General features: G+C 39.6%; 1 pseudogene; it reads left to right on the plus strand.

Annotated features, from left to right (window-relative positions):
- On the plus strand, positions 1 to 6,744 carry LOC106822549 (olfactory receptor 5B12-like; annotated as a pseudogene).
- Positions 6,745 to 8,614: the final 1,870 nt, after the last annotated feature.

Here is an 8,614-nt window from a genome sequence, read left to right on the forward strand (position 1 = left end):
ATGGAGAGTTTTGTCTGCTGCCCGGGTGGAACTCTGGAGCTTCCCCCCCGGGCCTTGGAGCCGGCCTCTGGAGCTCCACCCAGCCCCAGTCCTCTCCACGATCTCCGGTAATCCCTTGCCCCACAGTGCAGGCAGTGGCAGCTGGGAGGCCGCCGCACCCTCTGTGATTCTCTCTGGGACCCTCTGGGAGCCATGGACACCAGACTGGATCTCCCCGCCGATGGCGGGGCGAGACTCTCCCCGTGGGCTCAGGTGTCTAACTCTGGAGTTTCCCTCTGTGTTTAGGAGTAATTGTGGGGGGTTTAGGTAGGGCTTGGGTTACCTGTTTCCACCATCGCTCCTCTGGTGTGTGTTTGCTCCTGCCTTAGGTGTGTGTTGATCTTCTGGGGGCGCCTGTTGGAAGAAAGCCGCTTGCAGCTACTAGGCTGTTCAGTCAGGGTTGGAGAGTTTTCACCTATCTCCACCTCCTCCTGGAGGGAAGTCCGTCCGCCTTCCGATGTATAGTCACATGGGTCTCTCAGACGTCCTGAGATGCTTCTGGATATCCTTTGTTAAGCGATGAGTGTCAAAATAATTGTAGACTCGAAGGGGGACAGACAAAGAGGACTACTCATGGCACCATCTTGGATCTTCTCTCCTGCCTGTAGACATTTTAATCCCTTGTTCTCTAGTGTGAGGTAAGGAGTTGTTGCTGTCATGGGGGCTTTGTGCCCTGGGAGTTCTGTGATTGTGTAACTCCCTCCTGGTTCCCGGTCTTAAACTTTTCAAGTGCCTATATGACTCCATTGGACCTTATATTAGAGGTACCAGGTCAAGTGCCAGAGCACCTTGACCATTCATTCATTCACCTAATTCTTAATAATTGCCTAGTAACAACGATGACCTTCTGCAGACTGAGATTTATCAAGAGCCTGCAATAATGACCAGGGAAATAACTTCAAATAATAATGACTTTGACTATGGTTGCAATGATCACCCCTTTTCAGGTGTAAAACACTACAGGGACTCTCTTATTTTCTCATGACAGCAGCAGTCTTTCAGTGGGCATGTTGTTGGAGGCTACCTTTCTAATACTTCCATTTTAGAGAGGAAGATATAGAGGCTCAAAGGAATTAAATGTCCTATGTGAGAAGAGAGATCAGCACATCTAACAATAGAATTCATGTTAGCTACTTCCAAGGAAAATAAGTAGTTTTTCCCCGATATCTCTTCACTCTGGAGATGTTTTACCCTTTTGACTCAATGCTAAAGAAAACATCTCAACATGACATTTACTTTGTTTCATGGATCGAATTCATGATTTGAGACTTACATGTAAATGTGTGGATTTGCCTGTTGCATTGTTCAGGGAGCAAGGTAAACCTCTAGATCATATGTACAGTCTCTATGAATTTGCAGGGACAGAAGTAACAAGGAAAATGCATCAAGGCTGCCATTTCTCCCAGGTTCATCCCAACTCAATATTGAAGGTTTTGATCATTTTCATGTATCTGTGATTTACAACAAGGGAATATATGTCTCAAACACCATGGAAATCCTTAGGGAACATACATATTTATCATGTGACAAAAATCAAAGAACAAGAAGACCTTGAGTCACTGCTTTGCCACGTATGAGCTTATGTAACTTGGACTAGTTTTGAAACCTGTCTCAATTTTAGTTTTCTCTTTTGAAATATGGTAATATTAGCTATTTATGCTAATGCCAGGGTTTTTGAGAGTATCAAAAGGGGTTTCAATTTGAAAATTTGTTATAACCTGGAGAGCACATAACAACAGTAATAAAAAAGAGAAAGAATGAAGAAGAATAAATGAGGGGAAACCAGGCTATTAAACAAATTATAACAATGCGTTGAAGGAAGAGGTGTAAATATCACACAAAATGGAACAATTTATAGGAATGAGGAGATTTGGACTCCATTTATAATTCTGAAGATTTACTGGCATTGGGCACTCAGTTCACTATTAGATGAACTGACTGGTGGACTATAGTGTAAATGAGGTTATCTTCCCATCACACTCACCTGAGGAATTGAAAAACAATGCTCTCTGCTTGGGAATAGAGAATGAGAATATCCCATAATAATCATTAGTTTATATGTCTGTCTTCGTTTACTACACATCCTGAGGCTAAGGAATGTGTTTTGTATATCATTGTAGGCCTTAGAATTAGCATAAAACATGATACACCGTGAGCACTTACTTAGTACTTGAAGAGAGAACGAATGTTATATGAATGTCTGAACAGATTCCAGCCCTTTATTGGCTTAAGATTAGTGTTACTTAAAAACTATGTTCCTTTTAATTGTAGAAGGATTTTTTATTGGTGGGAAGGGAGAGGAAGTTGATTGCAAATATTTATGGATTTAGTTCTCATTCAGCTGGATTCAGAAAGAACATTATTTGCTCAAATTCACATTAGCTAATAAGTATATTTGATTCTCAAGACCATGATTTTTAATTCCCCACCTGGATCCAAATGACATTACAAACATCAGTCAGCCATGAATAAGGCAATATAATGAGTAACATTTTTGTGTCCAGGTCTGCGATAGGAAGTTTAGATTATATGTCACATATTATGGGAATATTTCTTAGTGAGTAAGCGCTCAGGCTTTGATTCAAAATGACATGGTTTCAAATTCCAACTCTGCTGCTTGCTAGCTTTCTGGTCTTTAGTGTGTCATTCATTGTCAGCAAGCTTCAGTTTTACCTTATGTGAAACAGTCATCTCTCACATGGTTGCCTGATAAGTTGATAGAAGTTATTATGCATGTGGTGCCCCCAAACTAACAAGTGCACAACAAATCCTAGCTATCATAGTTTAGGTCATTATTAAAGTTCTGATATCCTCTGACAGTGCTGATCATCTATGTAAGAAGACAAAGCTTAAATTAGATAAGGCAAATTATTATGAGTAACAAAGTGATAAATGGTTCTCTACTGATTATAATGGCAAGCCAGTGTCTAAGAGGGGAAGATACTGAAGACTGCATGGAAACTTTGAAATTTGTGCTAGTCTTTGAATAATAAAAATGAGATGTGTACTGGGAGTGCAGAGCATCTTGTCAGGAAGATTGCATTTTTGAATTATTTCCTGAGCACCAATATGTGGTGGTCTGATCCATAAAAAGTTTCCCATCTTGCAGCAAAGAATGATAAGAGATCAACAAATCCCTCAAGGGATTTTTATTCTTATCATTAGATTAATTTGATCACAGGAGTGTACCCAAAACTACTATATTTTCCCCAGGAAAATGCTGGATTAAAATAAACTTCTTCACTGTGTGGGGAAGAAAGATCGTAAAAAATAGAAACGCTTTTCAGTACTTTGTTTTTACACATTTAGGATCTTCTTGACAAGAGTATTGATGGAGGTAAGTAGTTGATGAGAGACTGTGAGAGACCACGAGTATGCTCCTTTCTGGATAATGGTGCTCTCCAGTGGCCTCCACACCACCAATAGCTGAAGTAAAGAGGAAGTGGGCAATTCTGCATGCTTCTATCAATACTTTTACCTTCCCTTTCCCACTCCCAACCTCATAGTCTGATTGTCGTCATCCACTTGGAGGCCTTAGGACTAATCTCATTGTTCTATTTCTAGCTGTGTCGCTCACCATAAAGCTGAGAAACCTAAGATCAACCCTCAATCCCTATTAAATAATGTTCATATCTTTTCACATCCTTTTTTCAGACCTCAGCTTCCACTCCTACTCAACTCCTGAAACCATTCCACCATGCCCACTGGAATTTATAGGCAGTCATCAACACAACCCAAAACACACTTAACCTCTCCCCTGAGAGTTCTCTTTATCTACTGTTCCAACTGGAATCTGTGTCCTGGGATAGTGTTTCCCTTGCAGTCACCTTGAATGGTGGCAATTTTCCCTCTCAAGTTCCTCTTAACACTGTAATGCCTCATGTTCTTGACTTTGTAAACAGTATAATACTCTCATTTTTATTTTCTCTAAACTCTTTCCTTTGGTGATGTTATTTAGACTTGTGAGTTTCAAATGATATATATATATATATGGTGAAAATTATAAATTACCAACAGAGTTCAAATTAATGTAATCTAATGCTGCCAGTCCTGTCCTCTGAATTCTAGACTTGTATACCCTATTTTTATGTAACACTTCTTCTTGGATGGCCAAAAGAGTTCTCAAACTCAGCATCACTAACCTGCAATGGTCTCTCATTTTTTCCCAAATATCTGTTTCTTCAATACCATTACTTCTATCACTACAAGAAAAATGGAGTTATCATTTTTCCCTCTCTCTAATGCTCTACATTCAATATACCAGAAAGTCCAGCCAACTCTACTTTTGAAATGTACCAAGAATTGCATAGTTTCTCATTACTTCTCTCATTACCAGCCTGATCCAAGTCATCACCATCTCTTGCGTAGATTAATGAGATTAATGCAAAGGAACATGTAATGGGTGAGATCACAGGATTCCAGATTTCATTCTCACTTGGAAGCCCTCCTAAACTTACCTACAATTTGGACCCCTGACACTAGATAGAGCCTGTCATTGTCTTGAAACATAATGTATTACTCTAGCTTTTAGATATAACAATATCTACATTTATAGGATGCTTTTAAAGTGCCAGACAGAATTGTTATCTCCATTTTAACAGGTGGGGAAACTGAGATCCAGACACACTACTTGATACTCAAGATGACTCATGAAATAAATAGACTCTTACTTGACATAACTGGACTGGCCAAAATATAGGTAGGAGAAGAATATTATGTGAAAAATCAAAGGAAGGTATGGAACAAATATGAGTGTGGAAAGAATCTGAAACAGAAGCAAACGGAATAAGTGAGGATATAGGACATTAGATTTCACACTTATCTGAAATCTCTCTGTTACAACATCTACCCCTCTAATTCATACATAGATCAATAACTCTGTCCTATTTATAATGTGTAAGAACTTACAATGTCAGTTTGCATTATCAATCCAGTGTGATGATGAGTTCAAGGGAAAATTGATGGCCGAGTGATATTGAGCAACACCCAAGGTCAGCCATCCAGTATATGGTGGAGCGAGAGTCCAGTCCCTAGTCTGGACTCATACTTTTAACTTTTATTCTCTAGATGTTTTTATTCCTTGTACATGAATTTCTATAGTATCCCACTGTGTGGTAATTACACATTCTATTGGTCCTATTATCCTGTGAGATATTGAAGACTATAACATGATATGTTAAACTATCTTTTGCTAGCATATAATTCAGAGCTTGACACAATGGAGATGATTGCAAAATGGTGATTCAAGTAAAACAAATTACATTATAGTAAACCCACTTTATTGAATGAGTAATCTGTGTTAGTGTTTGAAAATCTGAATTGAGAGGCTAACATAAACCCATCAGTGGTATTTCTGTGATTTTTGCATGTAAATCCATCTCTGCACTTTTGTTCAATTATTTGTAAGGATAGAGATATATTATCTCCAAAATACTTTTAGCTAGAACAACCTTTTAAAATTACAGTTTATTGTTATGCCCACGTTAAATTCAGAGAATACTGATAGAAAGCATACATTGGACATAATGATGGCTCTAAGCACAACTACTATCCAGATCCTCTTTTCTCATTGCTATAGGGCATTCACCTAATCCACAAATGACCCCAATCGAAACAGTACAGATGTGACTGAATTTATTCTTGTGGGGATAGCTGATGACCCAAAACTGCAGACTCCACTCTTTATAATGTTCACTCTCATCTATCTCACCACCCTGGTTTGGAACTTGGGGATGACCATGTTGATCCTGCTGGACTCTTGTCTCCACAGTCCCATGTACCTCTTCCTCAGTAATCTCTCTCTAGCAGACTTTCATTATTCCACAGCTGTCACTCGATAGCCGAATTCCTTGTAGGAAACAAGGTCATTTCCTACAATGCATGTGCTGCTCAGATAGTTTATTTTTCAGTCTTTCTCACTGTAGAAAATTTTCTCTTGGCTTCCATGTCCTGTGACCATGATGCAGCAGTGTATAAACCACTACATTACACCACCATCATGGCAACAAAGGTGTGTGTGTGTCTGGTCATAGGTTCCTATGTCCTTGGTTTCCTGGAGACTTCCATCCACACTGGGGACTTATTTCAGTCTCTTTTTCTATAGATCCAATGTGATCAATCACTTCTTCAGTGATGCTCCCACTCTCCTGGCTCCCTCATACTCAGACAACTGTATCAGTGAGATGGTTTTATTTGTTTTGGTGGGCATCAATGTCGGTCATCTTGATCCCCTACCTGTTTATGTTTGTCATCACCCTGAGGATACACTCATCTGAGGGATGCTAGAAGGCCTTTTCCACCTGTGCTTCCCACCTCACTGCCATCTTATATGGGACAGACATCTTCACATACTTACAACCCAGCTCCAGCCATTCCATGGACACAGACAAAATGGCACCTGTATTTTATGCCATAGTCATTTCCATGCTGAACCTGCTGGTCTACAGCCTGAGGAACAAAGAGTTAAAGAGTGCCGTTCAAACGGCTTTTGGGAAGGGAAAGTCCACTCTGATAGCCAATAGTGCTTGCATTCACAAGTCCCATAAGAGTGTAGCAAACAAAGAAACAATTTTTAACCAGCTATCCTTCCAGGGCTCAGTGCAGAGGGAACAGACAGAAATGCCCATCTCCCAGCCTTTCCTCCAAAGAGATGTATTTATATTCTTTAACACTGATGGTCAGTTTTCTAATTTAGCATGCATCTAGAGGATGACTGTGATTTTCCCCAGAGACTGTGGATGCCAGCAGATAGTACTTCTGCCTTCTCACTCGAGATAGCTACAAATTGTCAGTATCTCCCTGGAAGGAGCTGGTACTCATGTCTGGTACCCCAGCTATTGAAACTGCCACCCAAGGGACAGGTCCCTGGATAACCTGGCTCTGACAACCAGCGAGACTTGCACTCATGAGTCCCACATGACTGTAGCAAAAAAAGAAGCAGTTTTTCATCATCGCAGGAGCATCTCCCACCCCTAGCTATACATCCAAGTCCAGCACAAAAGGAGCAGGCCAAAAAGCTCATCTCCAGTTTCTACCTGGAAAGGCCCTAACTATATACTTTTCCAGCTACTGCCTAAGGAATTGGCTTCCAACAAGCCTGCATCTAGGTTCTAACTGACATCCTCCCCTTTTGGAGACTGACAGATTTCGGCACACCAAGCATAACTAGGAACCACTAAGAACGAAGAAGGAAGCTTGGACTATCACAAGGTTTGAGAGACAACCAGGAGGTCACACTGGGCTGATCAATAAGGTTCATCTCCTACATGAGACCACCTGTCAAGATGAGGAGAGTTGGTTATTTTATCCTCTGTGTAGGAACCAACAAAGAGCGTCAGGGGAAATGATGAAATAGAGGAATATGTTCCAAACAAAATTAGAAGACAAAACTCCAGAAAAAGACCTTAATAAAATGGAGACAAGTGATTTACCTGATAAAGAGTTCAAAATAATGGTCGTTATGTTACTCACCAAGGTCAGAAGAACCATGAATGAACAAGGTGAGAATTTCAACAAAGCAATAGAAAATATGAGTGCCAAACAGAAATCACAGAGCTGAGGAATATAATAACTGAACTGAAAAATTCAATAGAGGGGTTCATCTGCTGACTAGATCAAGCAGAAGAAAGGATCGGAGAACTCAAAGACAAGGCAGTAGAATTCATCCAATCAGAGGAGAAAAAGAATAAAAGAATAAAAAAGAGTGAATATAGCATAAGGTACTTATGGAACACCATCAAGTGGACCAATATATGTATTACAAGGATCCCAGAAGGAGAAGAGAGTGAGAGAAGGGCAGAAAGCTTGTTCAAAGAAATAGTCACTGAAAAATTCTCTAACCTGGGGAAAGAAACAGACATCCAGATCTAGGAAGCTCAGAGAGTTCCAAATAAGATATATCTAAAGAGCCCCACATTGAGACACATTATAATTAAACTGTCAAAAGTGAAAAACAAGGAGAGAATCCTAAAAGCAGAAAGAGAAAAACAGCTTGTTGCAAACAAGATAACTGCCATAAGACAATAGGCAGATTTTTCAGCAGAAACTTTGCAGACCAGAAGGGAGTGGCACAATAAATTCAAATTGCTGAAAGAAAAAAATTGCCAACCAAGACAGTCTACCCAGCAAAGCTGTCATTCAGAATTGAAGGAAAGGTGAAGACTTTCACAGAAAAGCAAAAGCTGGAGTTCATCACCACTAGACCAGCCTATAAGTATTGGTAAGGAGACTTCTTCCAGGTGACACTTTATATTTGTATTCTTCCCTCCCACACATATCAGTTATCACTGACATTGCTTTAAGTTGTTAAAATAGACAGTTAAAAATAAAAGATATTTCAAGTAAGCCTTATGGTAACAGCAAAGCAAAAGCCTATAGTAGATACATAAATTATAAAGAGGAAGGAATCTAAGCATACCATTGAAAAAAATCATCAAATCCCTAAGGAAGAGACAAAGGGAAGAAAGGAACAAAGGAATTACAAAACAGCCAGAAGACAATTACCAAAAAGGTGATTGTAAGTCCATACTTATCAATAATTACTTTAAATATAAATGGACTGAATTCTCCAATCAAA

This window comes from Equus asinus, chromosome 17, assembly GCF_041296235.1.
Source record: "Equus asinus isolate D_3611 breed Donkey chromosome 17, EquAss-T2T_v2, whole genome shotgun sequence".
Lineage (NCBI taxonomy): Eukaryota > Metazoa > Chordata > Mammalia > Perissodactyla > Equidae > Equus > Equus asinus.